The sequence below is a fragment of the Pinus tabuliformis genome, chromosome 2_2, assembly GCF_031772625.1.
Source record: "Pinus tabuliformis cultivar Carrire ecotype Pingquan chromosome 2_2, CPIR1, whole genome shotgun sequence".
NCBI lineage: Eukaryota > Viridiplantae > Streptophyta > Pinopsida > Pinales > Pinaceae > Pinus > Pinus tabuliformis.
This window is the reverse complement of record NC_142300.1, coordinates 781,682,763-781,703,918: the sequence shown is the minus strand read 5'-3', so window position 1 is coordinate 781,703,918 and position 21,156 is coordinate 781,682,763. Positions and strand designations below refer to the sequence as shown.

The following is a 21,156-nucleotide window of genomic DNA, read 5'->3' as shown; positions in this document are numbered from 1 at the left end:
TAGTTTGAACATTTCTGGCCACTTGCTGGATTGGTTGTCACGATTAAATGAATCACGTTGGACACTGCGACATTCTTGTTTTCATTGCCACTCCTATAGATTCCAAGAACGCCGATGCACATGCATGAAACATGGATCCCTCCTTCACAGAACCGCTTCCAACTGAACCCATTGACCTAACAATTTGGTGGTACAATTACCGGATATGTATCAGTCTGGCTACCTTCTCTCCCACAGCCAAAGGTTTTCCTTTAATGGGGATTGAAACCAGAAAGAGCGACACCAAAGTATCACGACATTCACTCATGTGGCATGAGCAGCAGTGGTGTGAAAATGAAACCCAGATCGTTAATACTGTCATCTATTTCCTCTGTAATTCTTATCACGTGCCTTATCACGCTGCTCTTCTCAAATCCTTTCTATTACAAATCTTTCATTCCTCTACTGGATTCGAACTCTAATTCATCTTTCAATCGCGTGGAATGTTCGCCGAACAGTTTCCTGGGAATTATCACAGCATTCAGGAGGCCGCAAAGCTCTGATCATGATGTTCAAATTAAGGTGGAGACAGAGGTTCCATGGCCAGTCTTTGACTATCCTTTAGAATATGGAGCAGAGAAATATTTGCAGAGGAAAGCTACAGTCCTAGCGAATCAGTCTTGCAACCTATATTCGCACTTTTCAGGTAATCAGATACCCTAATATTTAACATAATCTTGATCCGATCGGCTAAGAAGCATAGCTTTATACAGTGCATGTTATCCAAAAATAGCAACCCAAAACTAAGTTTCTCTGTTAAACATGGCAGCCTCGGATGTTGTTCAGAAGATTCAGCCAGAGGTGTTAATCCATAAATCGGCTCTTAAATTCAAGAAAGGTCATGGAAAGCCCAATTCAGATTCAATGCCAGTGACCTTTGGAGGAAATCTGGATGTCCAAGAAAGGAAAAGGTATTTTAGTTATTCTAAAGGAATGGAATTGCTCTGCGGTTTTGTCAATCACCCCAGCACTGGGTTCATTTTATCTCAGGAAGACCGAAAGGCCATGGAGCTGTGCAGGGGTTTGGTGGTTATTTCAGCTATATTTGGAGCCTATGACAGGATTAGGCAACCCATGCATGTAAGGAAAATTACAGCAGAAAATGTTTGCTTCTTCATGTTTATGGACAATGCAACTCTTACAGAGCTTGCTAGGTACCAGATCAAGCCAGATGAGTCTCACAGAATTGGAATTTGGCGCATAGCTTTGGTCACAGAGTTGCCATATAAGGAATCTGTAATGAATGGCCTCATACCCAAATATCTTCCCCACAGGCTTTTCCCAAACTGTGTTTACAGCATTTGGATGGATGCCAAGCTGCAGCTTGTTGTTGATCCCTTGTTAATTTTGAAAAATCTCCTTATAAATCAGAACGCTGATATTGCTATGTCTAAGCATCCTTACAATATTCATACCATTGAGGAAGCCAGTTTCACAGTCAGGTGGGGAAAATGGAGTAAAGAAGCTGTGAGATATCAAATGGACCATTACTGTGCTGATGGTTTGCAGCCTTGGAGTTCTGAAAAGCTTCCCTACAGCACTGGTATCAGAGCTTAGCTTTGTTACTTTTAGGCCATCATTTCATAAATTTTACCTAAATAGCATGATTCTTGATCACTGTAACTGATTTTCCACATGCTGTTGTTGATGTGACAGACGTTTCATAAATTTTACCTATATAGCATGATTCTTGATTACTGTAACTGATTTTCCACCTGTTGTTGTTGATGTGACAGATGTGCCAGATACTGCACTGATATTGAGAAAGCACAACCTTCCAACAAACCTATTTTCCTGCCTTCTGTTCAATGAATTAGAGGTCTTCAATCCTCGGGATCAGTTGGCATTTGCTTATGTTAGAGATATGATGAGCCCAAAAGTGAGTATCAACCTGTTTGATGTAAATATTTTCAATACAATCACAAATGAATATCGACATTCCCGCAAAATCAATGGGAGCAATTTCAAGAAGCCTGGTTTGAACCAGAAAATTTCCTTGGGACACGATATTACCGCCTGCAAATCGTATTTGGACAAGATGTGGAATGAAAAATATTTTGTACCATAGCAATTTGTTGAAGTTGCATTCAAGACTCTATGCTGATAATGTTGGATGACAATTGCAGATCGCAAAAGCTATCCTGATTTATTTTGTAATTGGCTACTGAAGCTGCAAAAATGGAATGACCTACTAACATATATATCCAAATGAATCTTATTACTGTGAAACTTATGCCAGAAAGGTGTAAGAGTTGACTGGTTTACTATCTAATAATTGAAAATTTGAAATCATTTTTTGCTCTGCCATTGGCGAGAGAAATGACAGATTCCACCCATATGACTGTACCGTGTTTCATGAAAATGGTAGAGATCCAGCTGCCTTACTGTAAAACTTATGCCAGAAAGGTGTAAGAGTTGACTGGTTTACTATCTAATAATTGAAAATTTGAAATCATTTTTTGCTCTGCCATTGGCGAGAGAAATGACAGATTCCACCCATATGACTGTACCGCGTTTCATGAAAATGGTAGAGATCCAGCTGCCTTCCCATTATGTGAGTTCAAGTTGTGATTCCTGTTACAATGAATGAAACCATGATATGATATCTAGTGAAATTCCCTGTGAAAGTCAGGTTATAATAATTCCGGGTATATCGTAAATGGGTCTTTTCATGCAATTTGTAAATGGGTCTTTTCATGCAATTTGGAAGGCAATATAGGATCCAGATGCATAAAAGCTTATCATCCACAGGTACAAAAATTGTAGAGTGCTAAAACTGAAAATTCAAACTAGTTCAAAATAGTTTGAGGGTGTTTTTAAATTTTTTTTGTATTTTTATTATTGAAAAAGAAAAATTATTAGTATAATAACATTAAACTATTTATATAGTCAAATACTTCATAAATATAACAAAAAAAATTATCGCAATACTAATAATGTCTTACTAATGAACATATTTACTTGATTAATCATCTATAAAAAAGAGTTATGGGTCAATTTTAACTTGAGAGAAAAAGAAATTACGCATAGTATTGTAAAATGGACCATTTTGCTAAATAAAATTTGCTTATATATAAATGAACATTATAAATAATAATGACGAACTTATTAGAATTGGAATAATCTCAAATTCTAAGAAATTGATGGTTGGAAAGCCACTTGTTTTTTTTTTATTTATTAAAGTAATGGACCATTTTAATAAATAAAATTTGCTTATATATAAATGAATGCTATAAATAATAATTAAGAACTTATAATAGAGGAATTTATTAGAATTGGAATAATTTCAAATCCCTAAAAAATTGGTAATTGGGAACCGCTTGACATAAATTTAATTTTTAAATTTATTAAAAATCAATATAACTTAACAAATTTTGTAACACACTACAACCCTTTATAAACATTAAGACAAAACATATGCTAAGCATATTTCTTGAGAATCCATTTAAATCACCAATTAAAAAAATAAAAAATAAAATTGAACAAATATGTGCATTTTAAAATGAAATAAAAAATCTTCAGCAAAAATATTAATTGAAAAATTTGAATGAAAAAAGTTTCCTCGACAAAACAAACCAGGGTGATTACCATAGTAAAAAAAAAAGTTTTAGTTTTTTTTGTCACATTTTTTTCACCTATACTTTAAATTTAATTTAGCTCGTAGGAATTCCTAATTTTTTATTTTATTTGAAATTTTTATAATTTTGTTGTAATTATAAATGTGAAGTGTTCCATCTCGATAATTCGAGGCTATGTAAGCTTTTCAAATTTTTAGTTTTCTTTTGTCGGTTTAAAAATACACTTGTATAACAAAATTTTAATAAAATTCCAAAATTTAAAAAAGTAAAATGGAAACAAAATCGAAAATAATGGGACAGATTTTAGCCTTCGCGAATTTTAGGACCTCTGCCGCTGCCACTTGGCTGTATAGTCTTGGAGCATTGGATCCTTCAGCAGTAAAATCTGCACAGCCACACGGCCGCAGTTACCATACGACACATGGCTATATAAATTGAAATGCTGCTGTAGCGGTAAAATCCGCGCAGTTTTAGCTGTAATCGCCACATGTCTCTGCCCACCGCGTGCAAAGCATTACTTGTTTGTCGTGGTCTAAAAATTATGTTTTTTTTTTTAAGTTATGGAAATTCTGATCATATGTTTCAAAAGATGTAAATTTAAGTAAATGCTACCAAAATATATAATTTAAGGTGTCTAGATGTTTTTGATGCTGCTGAATCCATTTTCACCATCAAGAACATGATTCAAACACTATCTACAATATTTTTTGATATTTTTTTTCTTAGATTCCTGCCACTTTTAGCAGCCTGTAGTCCAATTTCTTTTAATATAGAAAATTTATTATTTTTATTTTAATATTTGTTATGCTCATAAAAATAGAGCTATTTCAGAACTAGGGCCACCCTAGGTACAGACTTCCCAAATCCTAATTTGACTTTTTTTTTTTTAAGAGAACGTAGCTGGTTATAAATTTATTCAAAAAATAGTGGAAATTTTTTTGTCTTAGTAGAAATTTTGGGAAATTTAAATTAAAATTATAAATTTCCAAATTTTAAGTACTTTAGAGTTTTACAAAATTCTAATAAAAATAGCTTTCAATACAAATTTATATCTTCCATAAAAAAATCCCAAAAAAATCAACACTTGTTATTTCACTTTGTTTATATCTCTTTAAGTATTTAAATATTTTAAAACTGCCATTCACTGATATATACTCATTTCTTTTTTATTTTCGAAATAATTTAAATCTGCCATTGATATGTACTCATATCACAGAAAGTTCGTATTCATGATAATTAAATTTAAAAAGTTGTCTTTAAAGAGTTTTTTAGAAGCTTTTTTGGTGGGTTTTTCAGGTCAAAATCTGGCAGCAATTTATTGCTATCGCAAGTTTGATAGCTAATTTCTGCACAATCAAAGCGTCCCAGGGGTTTTTCAGGATGCTGAATCAATTATACAGTTAAAAAACCATTTTAAATAATACAAATCAAGATTTAACATCAATTTTTTCTGCGAACTTTCGTCACCAAAATCTCCAAAAAAATCACACTAAAAACAACTCCAAAATTTAAAATATAAAATGTCATCATCTAATTTTTGACTTTTTCATGCCAATTTTATAACCCAAGAAAGAAATTTAAAACACAATATAATCCATCGATGTTGTGAAGTACAGCCTGCCCCAACTTATCAGATAATGGAGAGATTGCAGGTTTAATTAATGGCACAGTTTACATGGTAATTATGACAAAATTGATGAGGAGGAAGTTAGTTAGAGGCACTATTAGGGGTTAAATTTGACGCCCGTATGGACGTATTTTGCATTTTTACCCGTAAAATACGTTTTATTTTTCAACCTCCACGTCATGCGGAACTTGCCATTTATTTTCAAAACCGTCATATTGACGGGCATGTATAAAAATTAAAAGTTTTAATTCTTTTTATAATTTTTCTTTATATATTTAACCTCTGGCATTTTTAATATGGTGTACCGCGTCAAATTTAACCCCTGTGCAGGGTGGCCCCCATATTTAATTTTCTTTTTTTGAGATGTGTGCAGGCGTTTCAGAAGAGAAGAAAGGTGTATAGTATAGTGTGTATCTTTTCTTTCACCGTATCTATTTCACATCACTGTCAAGTGTTGGTAACGCTAAGTTTGGCATAGTGTAAGTGTTAGGTAACGCTAAGTTTGGCATAGTGTAGGGCCACCGCCATCGACAGCCTCTAGCATCTGACAGAAATTCTGGCAGCGACTAAGCGTAGGCCACGCCGTCAACCGTGGGACGCCGCCTTCTATGTGTTGTCGAAATCCCCACTCCTCATTTATCTGGCCGACTCTCAGCCCGGAAGCTTCAACCATACCCCACTTACTCTCACAGTTACAATCGCAATCGCACTCGGGAAGAAGGTCGAACAATAGCAGGCGTGGTGGATCGATGAAGCGGGCGTTTGGGTTCCAGGCGTGGTGGATCGATGAAGCGTGCGTTTGGGTTCCATTTGAAGGTGAAGGTGAAGGTGTTGGTGTTGTTAGTGTGGTTGTTAAGCTTGTTGTTTTGTGCGGGGAATGCAGATAACATAACAGAGATTTTGAATGAGTTTTCAGATTACAGCGCCTTCAATAGCTATCTCACTCAGACGAAGCTGGCGGATGACATAAACTGTAGGACGACTATCACAGTTCTGGCGTTGAATAACGGAGCCATGTCGGCTGTAACCAGTAAGCGGCGGTTGGGTTTGTCTGTAATGAAAAAGGTTCTGAGTTTGCATGTGTTGTTAGACTACTTTGACGGACAAAAGCTCCACCACATCTCCAACGGCACTCTGCTCTCTACCACACTGTATCAGACTAGCGGAAATGCAGTTGGTCAAAGCGGATTCCTCAACATAACAGATCTCAAGGGCGGTAAAGTGGGCTTTGGAACTGCGACCCCCGGAGGTAAGCTGGATTCCATGTTTGTAAAGTCCGTCAAGGAAGATCCCTACAATATGTCCGTTTTGGAGATCAGCAGTGCGATCATGCCCTCAGATTTGCCCGCGCCGGCGCCATCTCCTAATGATCTCAACATCACCGCCCTGCTGGAGAAGGCCGGCTGCAACATCTTCGTCCACATGATCACCGCCACCGGAGTTACCAAGACTTATCAAGACGCTGTGGCTAATGGGGGTTTGACGGTGTTTGCCCCAGCGGATGGAGCTTTCACTGGACCGGTAATGACAAAGTTGAAGAAACTCTCGAGCGCTCAGCAGGTTTCCATCCTTGAATACCACGCCCTGCCCCTATACAACCCCTTGGGGACGCTCAAGACAACCAGCGCTCCCATCACTACTCTGGCCACCAACGGAGCTTCCAAGTATGCATTATCAGTGTCCTCTGCTGGTGATACCCTCACACTCAATACTGGACTAGGCCACAGTACTATAGCGACGACTCTGTTGGACGACCAGCCCCTCGTTTTGTATACCATTAGTGGGGTTCTGTTTCCCATTGAGATTTTTGGAGTAGCACCAGCGCCCGCCCCTGCACCGCTTTCTACACCCACTCCAACTCCTGCTACTACTCCTGCCCCTGCCCCTGCCCCTGCCCCTCCTCCTGCTCCTGCTCCTGCTCCTGCTCCTCAGGTGCCCATGTCTCCAACTCCCTCAGTTTCAGCGCCTCTTCTATCGCCTCCTGCTCCTGCTACCCCTTCTCCAGCAGAGGGCCCTGCAGTTGGAGGCCCCGTAGCTGGCAACTCTAGCGCTGCTGCTCCCTTCCATAGTAATAATGTAGGTTTTGGTCTTCTGCTTTTCTTGGCTTCGGCCTACTGCGCACTGATGTTCGTCTTATAGGTACGGCTATGTTCTTCTCTTTTCCTAACACTTGTTGTTGGTTAGGTCATTGTTTATGGAACCTTCAATTGTTGTAGCTTCTGGGTGTGGGTGCTTATTTTATATACCAGGTGCTGCTCCTGCTGATGTGTGTCACTATCATTCGCTGCAGCTGGATGTCCGTTTGTCCCATCTGAATGCATACACATACAGGTAGATGCTAACCATACAACTATTTTATTTATTTATATTAATTCTGTTATTTCTAATCTATACTCTCTTATTTCTTTTACTCCTACCTTCATTTCATTAGTTGGATACTCAGCCTGATTTCTGATCTGTAATATGGGTATTAGCCTAACATGTCCTCTCTCTATAAATATAATGTGCTCTCTCGAGAATATTTTGAAGATTATTGACTCGACATGTTGCTTCCATATTCGATCAAGATCATGTCTGTTACGGTTTTGGACTCGTTTGATTTCGAATGCCTTCTGTTAAGTCTTACAACACCATATTAATATTGGGTGATGTAAGTTGAAGCAAGAAAATGTGGTAAAAACTGAATAATTAATTTTGAAATTGGAAAACCAAATACTAAATATGAGTTATTTTGCAATTGATTACCGCGGGCAAATTGGAAACAAAACACGACGTTTGCAATTGATTTCCGCGAAGAAATTGGAAATCAAAACTCGCCGTTGCCGGGGATTGAACCCGGGTCACCCGCGGGCCGCGTGATAGGCGGGAATACTCATCGAGTCATCACTATACTACAGTCTACAACGACAAGAGATGTTAGATGTACTAACGTATCTAATAAAACTAAACGATAAACGAATTCGAGACGGATTACCTGGAGTCCCGGTTTCTTTCTGTGTTGACATTAGATCTTCAAGATATGTTTTGGGATATTAAACCAGCTGAATTCTGAGTAGTGGGTTATGTAAAAAATTGAGCTTTGTTTTGTATTTGTTGTAAAAAATTGGATTGCACTTTCAACAGCGGTTTGTGCAGTAAATAGCATTAGACTGTTGGGTTTTGTCCGAAATGAGGTTGAACACAACTTTTTGTCTGCAAAGTCGGTTGTTGGGAAAGGCTGGGAGCCACCAAAAGGGTCGTTGTATCCAACCGAGAAATCATGCACATTATGTTTTTGGTTTGAAAATTATTTCACAACTATTGTTCTTTTATTGTACAATTTGAAATTAGATGAAACTTGTACAAATAAATTTTAAAAGTCATATGATGGGCAGTTTAAAAATAAAAACGTCATAAAAAAATTCCTTGACGGGTAGGGTCACCCGTCAAATTTAACCCCTGGGCACTATTGACGAGAAATCTGTGTTCGTGCATCATCAAATATTATTAATCCTTTTCTCCAACTATAGCAACTTGATTGTGCATTAGTTTGCCTAGATTTTGTTATGTCGGCAACTTGTTATATTATTCAAAGACTAGATTTAAAGATTATTAAATGACTAGATTATCTTATATTTAAAAAATTAATGAAGTTAAGCATATATAATTATAATTATAATTTACTTGGTTTTTAAGTGTTTTCCATGGAAAATAAAATCAGTTTCACCAATATATTGAACACACTTTGACATGAGGGTTTTTAATGCTTTGGATTCATTTATTTATTTAAAATAACCATTTAAATTTAAATAAAGAGAAATTATAATTTTATTTGATTTACATTTTCAATAAAAAAACAAAATTTAGAATGATTAATTATAGCTTTTTTTTTATAGTTCCAATCAAATAATAAATATAACAGTGAATTTTATATTATTATAAATTTGAAATTTTATTTTTTAAATATGATTTTTCTTTTTCTATAAAGAAATTTATTAAACTGAGAGGATTATTTTACAATCCAATAGAACGATGACATGTGTTTTTTAATTTTTTTTTTTAACTTAAAAAACAATATCAGCGATAATAAAAAACAAAAACTAATATACATATTTGGTTAGTTTTAATTAAAAGCATTATATATCAACTTTATGAGGGAGAAGTAAAAAAAAATTAAAATTGAGATTGTATAATTCCCTTACTTTTAAAAACATTTCAACACAAGAATTTGATAAACTATCTGAATATGAGTTTGACTAATTTATTTCAATTTAAAGTAAAAAGAAAATTTATTTTGAATGTTGATTATAATAAAATATTTCAAAGATTTAAAGGAAGAGTAATTGAAAGTAAAAAATTCAATTACTTCTTAATATGAATAATAATAGGTAAACTATTTGAATATGAATTTGATTAATTTATTTCAATTTAAAGTAAGAGAAAATTTATTTTAATGTTGATTATAATAAAATATTTCAAAAGTTTAAATAAAAAGAGTAATTGAAAGGAAAAAATGTAATTACTTCCTCATATGAATAATAAGAAGGAGATGTGTAATTGTCAGAGCAGGCCAATAACACCTATGCAACAACACCTTTCAGATTAGTTTGTGGACTCATTGGAAAATTGCTTGGCGAACAGAATCTCTCCCAAAAATTAAATTTTTTATATGGCTTTTGCTGAAAGGAAAAATCCTAACAGCAGAGAACCTTAAAAGAAGAGGCATCAATGGCCCATCCAGATGCCCCAATTGTTGCAAGGCTGAAGAGACAATGTACCATTTATTCATCGAATGCCCATTTGCTGTAGAATGCTGGAAAAAGATGTCTTCCATTGGCAATCTAAACTGGGATCCTCAGCACACCATAGCTGAGACAATCTACAAATGGAGAAAATGTTGTCCCTGGAAAGAAAAAAGAAGTAACTTGGTGAAGAGAGTATGGAACACTCTCCCCCACACCTTGCTGTGGCGAATCTAGCTAGCTAGAAACAAAAAAAAAATTCAAGACAAGAGCACAAATACACGAACAGCCTGCAGCAAAGCCAAAATCCTTGCTTTGGAAATTATTTCAATCAACACCACTGGAAAAATCGATGCAACACAATATAGTGTCGAGGAACGAGACTTAATAAGCTACATCTTGGACAGACAGCATAAAGTACAGGAAGGTAACAGGAGTGAAGCACAGAACAAAGCAGAAACTAGATCATGGAAAGTCAGACTAAAAGAACAGGAATTTGCCAATTGGATACAAAAGAGCAACTGCTATTCTTTGTTTTTCGACGGGGCATCCAAATCAAATCCTGGTATAGCTGGAGCAGGGGGACTGATTATTAATGCCAATGGGGAGTGTATCCTTCAATATGAGTGGAGCCTAGGGAAGGTTTCGAATAACAGAGCTGAAGCTCTAGCTTTGTTTCAGGGCCTAACTCAGTTAGGTAAACTGGGAATAAAGAAAGCAATGGTATTTGGGGACTCCTCTGTTGTAATTCGCTTAATGGTTCATCAGCAGAACTCTCCCAACACTCTGCTTCAACAAATTAATAGACACAACCAAATCCTCCACCAGGCAATGGAAGACATCCAATACTACCATATTCTTCGAAATCTTAATAAGAAGGCTGATGACAGCGCCAACAGTGCGTGTGGAAGACCAGTTGGCACCTTAAGATGCAACTCCAGGGAAACTCTTCAACCTTTGCCATGAATCCAAACAAAATCATCAGCGCCAAGCCCAAAAACATTGACAAGACCGAAATGAACCATATTCCTTGGGCTATCAATGGGATTGACTTCTGCAAAAAGATATTACAAGGACACGAAATCCACAAGGCATACATCAAGTGGGACAATCTCATCATGCTCGCCGACAAATCTCTCAACAGATCTGATTCACGAACTCATCTGGATTCTCTTCAGGTTTGCCAGCAGAACACCCTCTTGTATCTCGTGACTGGACGACCCCTCTCCCGCCTCATCTCCCTTCAGCTCCCGCCTATATTACTCCCCCCTCCTTCATTCTCTAGCGCTATCTCCCACCGACGCTTGGCTCCCAAATGCTCCTGTTCTCAAGTGGTTCCCTGCGGACAGTATTGCCTCTGTCCCAGAAACAATCTCTGCCCTCTAAGCTCAGTTTCGAACCTCTGGACAGATTTCCTTATTTCTACCCATCTGAATGCCCTTTGTGCCTACAGGCGGTTTAAGACCCTCATAAATCCCGCTGAGTGTTTTGCCTTCTCCATCCTCTCTGCCCCCTGCGCTGTGAGCTTTATCCCTTCTTTCGTTCGCATCTACTTCTCTTCCCAATCACCCTCAACAGCAACTATGGCACGCAACGAAGATTGTCTGCATTGTGCGGACTTGCAAGCCGAATTAGAGGAAGTCAGGGCCCAGCAACGCATTCTGGAGAATCAACAAAGGATTTTAGAGACGAGGCTTGAAGATCAGAACCGCATCCTGAACGAGAAATACCGGGCTGAAATAGATCTTTTCCTGCATAGGGTTGCCTCTCTGCATGATCAGTTTAGTCACTTATCAAATCGATGCAGCCATGCGGAAGAATCGATTTCAATCCTGCAGTATATGATGGATAAGCGAAATAAAGCAGCCCCCAATTCCTCAAGTGCCAAACAGGATGAAGTGGATCCAAATCCGGAGGAATCCACCGCAAGGCAAATTAGTCATATTGAAATAGATTAAAATGTTCTGCAAATGTCAATTTTGGTTGTCTCAATATGTAAGAATTTACAATAGCTGAGGTAATTTTAGAATCAGAACAAGCACAAAAAGGATCAAGGAGAGATCTCTATTTTGTAACTCTCCTGATCCAAGCTGCCATTGATATCTAATGTACTTCAGGAGCTATGACTCCTCTCCTTTTTTCAGCCACTAATATAGCAACAGACTTTGTTAAAAAAGAAGAAGGAGATGTGTAATTCATTTAATTTTTAATATGAAATTAATATGTAATATTTAAAAAATATTATTAATATAAAATAATTCAATGTGATTCATTAATAAAATATTTTAATAGAAAAAGTTAAGTATTTAAAAATATATTAACCAAAAAATACTCTATAAATAAAATATTTCATATTTTAATGTCCATGTTAAGTAAAATGCCAACTATGTATATATTATATATGATTTAAAAAAATTGAGTATACATTTTATATAACAATTGAAAAAAAATGGAAGGGAGAGGGCGGAGACGAGAAAAATGGCGGGCGTTTTCGAGCTTAGGTTTTCTGCAGGTCCTTTCGTTGCCGCCGCCGCTTCCACAGGTTTGCTCGACGCTGGAAAGAGCTGGAGCCTGGCTGCGGGATCCACAGCACTTGATGAAACCCTCAGGTTTTGGGCCGGTTTCATTAACGGAAAGGAGCCGCTGGTATTGCATCAAGGTTTTGATTTTCTTTCCCCTTTCCTGGCTCGTTTCGGTTTTCTCAAGAAGACTCTGGGTACCCTGCTTCATCGCCCGGGGTTGTATTTTTCAAATATTCCGATTTCTACACAGATTCAGGATGATTGGGCCTCCATCGCGGGTGTTTTTCCCTGGGCTGTTTGCTCTGGATGCGTCAACGGGAAACAGAGCAGTCTTCCTATTCCTCTGCCCCTTCTTGGATTTCCGGGGTTGCATGCTTCAGATTCGCCCTCCTTTGTCCACAACGACTGCAGATCTGGGACGGATCTAAACGTCTGTGTTAAAAAATCCAAGCTAGCTCTCAAGGATCCAGAACAAGATCGAACCCAAATTTTCATCAAACCACTGTTTGGGAAAACTATTTGCAAGGAAATCTGGTCAGGGCAGATGATAAAGCATTTAAAAGACGATATACAAGCAGATTTGGGCATCCCATCAAATCTGATAAATTTGATACATGCAGGTAAAATCCTGCAGGAAAATTATACATTACAGCACTATGGGATTGGCCGAGATTCAACTATCATTATAAATTCTAGGTTGAGAGGAGGAAGCTCTGGTTCAGGCCCAAAGGGCTGTGGTTCTTTTAAAGATGCTGTCAAAGGGAAGGGGGAAGCCAAAAGCAAGCCACCATCTCCAGATCTTCCTGGTCCCTACATTGTGGAGCAAAGATTACAGACTCCTGCTCTGCAAATTGACTTGCCTGAGGTAAAAAATTTTCACTCTGATCTTGCTTCACTAGCTGTCATATGCAGATTCAACGGGTTTTGGCCTAAAACAGATGCTTTAAGACAATGGATCTTCTCCACATGGACCCCAGATTGTGATATCCATTTGTGCTCCAAGGGTTTCTTTATCGTAAAATTTGATACGGTTAAGGAAAAAGATTTCGCCCTCCATGAGGGGCCATGGTTCTGGGGCAATGCTGGTCTATTCATGACCCCCTGGTTCCCGGGTTTTGATCCTTCCACTATGGTGGTGTCCAAAATGCCGGTGTGGGTCAGGCTCTATAATCTACCATTACATTTCTGGTTTCCAAATGTTTTTGTAGCAATAGGGAATGCCATAGGTTCATTCATCAAGCAGGATGTGGAAAGAATAGATAGATGCATTCATACTTTTGCCGGAATTTGTGTGGAGGTTGATCTCAGTGAAGGGCTTCCTGACAATATAATCCTGATCCATAACAACTCTCAGTGGAAACAGACTCTTGACTATGAAAATACGGCCTTCAGATGCCGTGGCTGTCAGCAAACAGGACACTTACAAAAAAACTGTCCGCAAAACAAAAAAGAAAACAGAAGGAATAAGAAGCAAGTGCACAAACCAAGAGGCTGGCAATGCACAGTGAATCCAGAAGAAGAAATAGAGGATGAGGGGGAGCCTAACGCCCCACCTGAACAATACGATGATCCTATAGGGGACAATTCCGCGGCAGCGATCCCAACGGTAAACAATCAGGAACACCTTTACTCCGATCCCGGAAAAATTACTACAGCAACAAACAAGAGTACAAAGTTTCACCAAAATCAGGCAGAGATGACAAGCATGGATCCAAGCATGGGAGGCATCAAAAGGCACCACCAATCAGATAACTCAGACTCAGATAAAGAAATAGGGATTCAGAATGCAGAATCACAGTTAGTCATTGCTTCGATCCAGCCCACTCAAGGAGAGTGGCGCAAGGTTGAAAAGAAAAAGGGGAGAAAAGCTTGAAGCGTGAGCCTCTCAGCTTTTTTGCCCTTTCTTTTCTCTCTCCTCTCTTTCTTTTTTTCTATTCTTTGTGCACGTTAGTCTTCTAACGTTGCGTGGGGTGCGAAAGCACTCGGGCCCAGGCGGCAGATTTCGGAATGCTTCATTGCATCTGCTTGTGTAACTTTTCATTAAATTTTTTAATAAAAGGTTACCGTTTTTTTCCTTGGAAAAAAACAATTGAAAAAAAATGATTAAAACATTTAATAGCCTCACTATTTTACATGGCATCTTGTCAATTATATTTTTAAGTCAAGTTTGTTTGAAATCAAACAAATATGTGTTGGAATTGAAAGTTTAATGTTTGTAGTGTACATAATCTAAGCCCCCAAGTAAATTTTCAAAACATAAAACTTTTAAGATGTTGAATTTATTTATACATTTAAAAATAAAATTTAAACAATGAAAATTACACAAATGTGGAGATGAAAACATTTTATTTAAATTTTACACTATAAAAGAGATTTACATCTCAAAAAATTTGATCTCCTCAACTCTTATATGATCCCTTCGACTCTTGCTAAAGCCATCATTAAAATGAATCTACACTAATGTAATAATAAAAAAAAATGAATTATTAAAAAAAAAACAAAAAATATTAAATATATAATTATATTTATAAAATTTCACCCAAAAAAATAAATATATATTAAAAAATAATATTTAAATTTAATTTAATATTTTAATTAATATATTTATATTAATTTATGTATAAACAATAAATATAATGTATTGTATTTTTTTTAAATTATAAATTTAAAATTTAAAAGATAGATTTAATAATCAAATCTTATCCCTAGCAATGGAATATCATATACCAACGCTTAATTTAAATATACCTTTAAAATTAAATTATATTACAATTAAATTTAAGTATATCCTGCAAAGTTTATGAAAAGCCAGGTGTAAAGTAAAGTTGACAAAATGACAAAATGTTACACAATGGAACACAATAAATTCATCGGTGGAATAAACCGAATTTAATAATGTTAATGGAATCATGGCATGTGATAAGATTTCTATTTTACATAAAAGACAAGTCTACTTTAATTTTTTTTAAACTGAGACTAACGAAGCACATCTCTCGTTCATCTGTAAATATTGTTTATACATTAAACTTTGCAGTTTAATATTTATATTTTACACATTGAACAATAAAAAGTTTAATATTTATATTTTACACATTGAACAATAAATTAAGTTCAATATTTATATTTCACACATGAATTTAATAACAATGATATGTGGTGTAATGGAATGAATTAGTTAATAATAATCGACTCGAGGCATGTGATCAAAGTCACTGTAGTCCCAACATTAATGACAGAAGTGGAAAGGAACTATATATTTTTTGGTTTTAAAATAAATTATACAACATTAATATTATTTATTTTTTATTAGTTTAAATATATTATGTGTTTTTTAATAATTATTTTTAGAGTTAAGTTATATATATAGTAATTTAATGGGATTATTTTTTTCGTATTAAATGTTTCATTTTTATTTTTGTCAAAACTAAAAAAATTGATGTTTTTCATTAAAAAGAAAAGAAATCACAAGGATCTTTATGATCATAATTTTTTAAAGACATTAGATTTAAAATTTTTGTGATCCATAATGTAGATAATAGTCTTTTGGATTAATCATATCTTTAGAATTTGGTTGATGTTTAGAACCAACTAATGTAGTTCATCCCATCCTCAAGACAAGGTATTCTATACTGATAATTGCAGATGACAAGTACAGATGGTAAAAGTTATCATAATTTATTAAAGTGGTATGAATTTGGGTAAATTTTTTTCAAGAAATCTTCTTGTAGCAGTGTTTGAATCATGCTTTGATGGTGGAAATGGATTCATCAATATTAGAAAATTTTGAGGCACCCAAAATCTTAAAATTTGACAACTATAACTTAAATTTATAAAAACCTTTACCAAATTTTATCAAGCTGAATTTCCATGATTTTCAAAAAAAAAAAAACATTCTGATTAGACAACTAATTATAGAACTGCTTACCAGACTTGCCAAAATGGAATGATATAAGAACTTATATAACCAACCAATCATGACAGTGAATCTTATTGATGTGAAATTTATTACATGAAAGTAAAAAAATTGACTGATTTACTCTCAAATAATTAATATCATTTTTTGTTCTGCCATTGGCAAGAGAAATTACAGATTCCAGCCATATGACTGCACTGTGACAACAATGGATATTGAACTGCGTACCCATTATGTGAGTTCGAGTAGTGATTATGTTACAATGAATGAAACCATGATATCCAGGGAGTAAAAAAAAATGTCATGAAATACGATGAAATTCACAGTGAAAGTTAGGTTATAATAATCCCGGCTATATCATAAATGGATATTGTATACAATTTGCAATACATTTGTTGCTTGTGGCAAGTATAAAATTTGTAGAGTGTATTATTTTAATTTTAAACGAAAATCCTAATGGAGGAGTTTTCCTGATGAGAATTTTTTTCGAAAAAATAGTATTTAGAAGTGAACACTTATTCATGAAACCCGGGCTGAGTAAAAGAATAGAATTCTGAATACTTATTCGGACAAATAATTAAGATTTTTAATTTTAGAATTCTGAATACTTATTCAGAAAAATAATTCGGGTTTTTAAGTTTAGAATTATGAATATTTATTCAGAAAAATAAGTAGGATTTTTAAGTTTTGATTATTTTTGTTATATTTAAGTTTAATTGGTTGGAACTTTTTAATTTTTTTTGAAATTTTTAATTAAATAATTTTTTATTTTTTATTTAGTTGACTTGCTCAGTTTAATATAGTTGTGTTTTTTTTGTTAAATGCAGCAATTGTTAATCTGTTTTCTCTATTTAACTTGTTCTTTCTATTTAACTCACCATCATGATTTGGTTCTTCGTCTTGTGTTGAGAATGAACAACATTTTTTTTTTCAGAGAAAAAACCGACATAGATTTATATTAAGAAAATATAAAAGTCTTCAAAATACATATGGCAGATTTTGAGCTTGAAGAAAAGCCCCACAAGTTACAGAAAATGCATACAGATAGTCCTAATCATCCATATCTGAAACAGAATAGACCTAAACATTACATCAACAAAGCCTACTTGTCCAAAAAAAGCCACAGATTATACAAAAACTAGAAGGGACTGCCCTTCCCATATTACCTAACAGATATAAACATAGGAAAAAAAGGAGCAGATCGCTCTGCCATGAAACAGAGATCCAAAGGACAGGTACCAGCATGCCGGAGCAGGACAAAATACCCAAAATCATGTAGCAAGGACGTTAGGCGAAGAGGCGATTTGATGAAGAGATTCATGACAAGCCAGGATTCGCTGAATAATGGCATGAAGGGGTTCCTTTGAACCCTAGAAAATTTGAGCATTTCGCCAGGTCCACAAGAACCAACAGGAGATGATAAACAGCGACCTCCGGGATGAGGATTGCCTACTCCACCATATAAATGCATCGTGTACAGAAGAAAAGTTGATGTAAGGAAAACCAAAATGTAAAGACAGATCATACCAGATATTAAGGGACGAGGCACATTGAAAGAACATGTGCAGATTTGATTCCGCTTCAATGAGACACATGGCGCATCTGTTCGGCCCCTGCCATTTCTTCCTTTGAAGGACCTCCCATGTAAGGTTTTTGTTCCAGAATAACAGCCATGAGAAAATAATCATTTTGAGAGGACATGCAGCCTTCCAGAGACGGGGAGGGAACAACGGTTGTGGACTCCTTCCCATATCAGAGATCATATCAGCATAAATAAGCTTAACGCTCACAGAGAGATTTGATCTTTTGAGAGCCCAAACCAGAAGATCTTTTGAACCCGATCGAACGATTCCCATGCAACCAAGGCTCGCTTTTACCGAATTCCAGAGAGAGAACATCGAATGGGGCAGGTGCAAATCCTCTCCTTCTTTCCAGACCGGGGAGGAACCAGACCAATCTTTTATCAGCTTATCCCAAGTGAAGCATCCCTGCCTGTGTAAAAATAGGACCAACTGCAAAGGAAAAGAGAACTCCCGGGCGCAAGAAATATGATCATAACCAATGAGCATGCAGGAGCTCGAGCAGAGATTCCAGCAAAAATACTGCATGAAGACATGATGAACTTTCCTTAGACTCTGCCAAATCAACGATCCACTCTTGATACCAATGGACCGCCTCCTATACCAATATTCAATACTCTTGCCTCTTAGATATTTTGCCTTTATAATCTTACTCTGGACCATTACCAAAAATACCTGGATGGAGAGATTTACAGAGAAAGGCATTTCCATATGATGTTAAAAATACTTCTAGATAATAAAATTTGATATAATTTTCGCCAACAACATTTCTCAATAATCTTTAATTTTATTTTAATTATAAATTTGAACGATATCTACATAATCGGAATCTCTTCTAACCAGACCAGTATAATATAATTTTAATAAAAAAAATCCAAGATTTCAACTTTGAAAGATTGACCCATTCAAACCAAATCGAAAATGTTGAGACCTCTGTTGCTGCCACTTGGCCTTATAATTTGAGAGCATTAAGAAACTCTCGATCCTTCAGCGGTAAAATCTGCGCAGCCTCACAGGCGCAGTTGCCATACGACACTTGGCTACTCAGTTGAAATGCTGCTATAACGGTAAAATCTGTACAGTTACAGCTGTAATCGCCACATCTCTCTGGCTGCCGCGCAAAATACTGACATCCAAGAACATTACTCAGATTTCTTGGAAGATACAAAATGTCTTATTTTTTCGTTTAACATATTTTAGGCCAAAGGCATGCATCGAGAGCCCGTGGAATCTCGTCTGAAAGGGTGATTAGGCAGGCTCCACTGATAAGAATCGGCAACGGGGTTCGATTTATAAGGACGGGCAACGGGGCTGACTGTTAAAGGATGCATAATCAGGCTCGACTGTTAAGTTGAGGATTTTTAGGTGCTCGACTGTTAAGGAGAAGATTTTTAGGTGCTCGACTGTTAAGGAGAGAATGCTTAAGCAAGCTCGACTGTTAACGAAAAGACCTTTAAGTACTCCGTTAAAAAAAAAATGTATAAGCTAATGAAAATGAATTATTTCACAACAAAGGCCACTTAAGGCTGATTTCCCAAATTTCTATTTGACATTTGTTTATATCTCTTTCCTTTTAGAAATATTTTAAATCTGCAATTGAAATATGTTTATTTTAAGAATCATAACTCTGATTTTATTTGACCGGATCAAATTCTCATTAAACATTATTTTAACGGATTGTGCCCCCACATAAATTTAAAATATAAAAAATAACAATCTTTTACTTTGGACCTTTTTCTTGCAAATTTTAACCCAAGTAATTTTAAATCAAAGAAACTTAAAATATAGAACAATCCATCATTTTTTTAATGTACAAAATCCCACAACTTGATCTGATAATCAGGAGATTGCAGGTTTAATTAGTGACTAACAGTTCTCACGATAATTATGACCGAATATTTTAAATCTGCAATTGAAATATATTTATTTTAAGAATCATAACACTGATTTTATTTGACCAGATCAAATTTTCATTAAACGTTATTTTAACTCTGAAACTGAAATATATTTATTTTAAGAATCGTAACTCTGATTTTATTTATTTGAGCCGATCAAATTTTTATTAAACATTATTTTAACTGATTGCGCCACATAAATTTAAAACATAAAAATTCATAATCTTTTACTTTTGACCTTTTTCCTTACAAATTTTAACCCAAAAACTTTTAAATCAAAGAAATTTAAAATACAGAATAATCCGTCATTTTTTAAGGTACAACATGCCGCAACTTGATCTAATAATCGGGAGATTGCAGGTTTAATTAATGACCAACAGTTCACCCGATAATTATGACAGAATTTATTTGGAGAAAGTTAGTCAAAGGCCCTATGTGCGAGAAAAGAGTTTTTGTGCATTATCATATCATAGTTATTATGTTTGAATTTGGATTTGAATTCTTGATAATTATGATATAATTAATTAGGAGGAAGTGATCTGAAAATCATCCTATGAGTGATCTTATTTAAAGAATTCAATTACAGACTCGTACTGGTGTGTGTTTATGTCATTTTAAGCAATGGTTCGATTATATTGCAAAAATACACAGACATTTGGAAAATGGAAAACAACAGAGAAACACAGTGAGAAAATACAAGAACACAACAAATTAATAAAGAGTTCACCCTATCCTCCAGGGCTATATCTCCGGTCCAGCTTTCAGTGGTGGCCTTATTTTATTGTGTCTTTAAAGCAGAGAATTACAATGAGGAGCTCAATCTGAATCTCCTGAAATAAAATTGCTTGGCAGGGTGGTTCTTGAATTCCCCAAGCCACTAGAGCGCATTGACTCTTTCCCTTACCAGTACTTGACCTTCTGGTTTTTAATGGAAGGAGCCCAATGTGGTGCTCAGTTCCCTAACAGATCCTCTCAGGGATAGCTCGATGCTACCTTATGCTGCAGGTCAGCTCGGCTCTCTGTCTTTCTGCTCTTTGCTTTATTGTCTTTTCGTTCTCTGTCTTCGTCTTCTTCTTTATGTTCTCCCTCTCTTCATCTCTTATGTTCTGTCTATTCATGGCTTTAACGCCAAATGATCTCATGACTGCTCGATTTCGCTTCCTTCCTCCGTCGAATCGCCTACTGCTATTTACTTGGAATTCCCTGTCCTCTGCGTCATCATCAACGGCTCACAGGGAGTGGCCACTTGTCCTCTTGTGCACTGTGCCAACTCTTCCTCGT

General features: G+C 35.9%; 2 pseudogenes across 2 annotated transcripts; both read left to right on the top strand.

The window, feature by feature from the left end:
- The first annotated feature begins 333 nt into the window (after nucleotides 1-333).
- Nucleotides 334-2,495, top strand: LOC149195024 (alkaline ceramidase TOD1 pseudogene; annotated as a pseudogene).
- A 3,176-nt stretch (nucleotides 2,496-5,671) lies between these two features.
- On the top strand, nucleotides 5,672-8,653 carry LOC149195023 (fasciclin-like arabinogalactan protein 8 pseudogene; annotated as a pseudogene). Of its 2 annotated transcripts, none has more exons than XR_016255131.1 (2): nucleotides 5,672-7,383; nucleotides 7,494-8,653. The product of XR_016255131.1 is annotated as a fasciclin-like arabinogalactan protein 8 pseudogene, transcript variant X1 (transcript). The 2 variants fall into 2 exon arrangements; XR_016255132.1 differs by having other exon boundaries at nucleotides 5,673-7,383; nucleotides 7,535-8,652.
- Nucleotides 8,654-21,156: the final 12,503 nt, after the last annotated feature.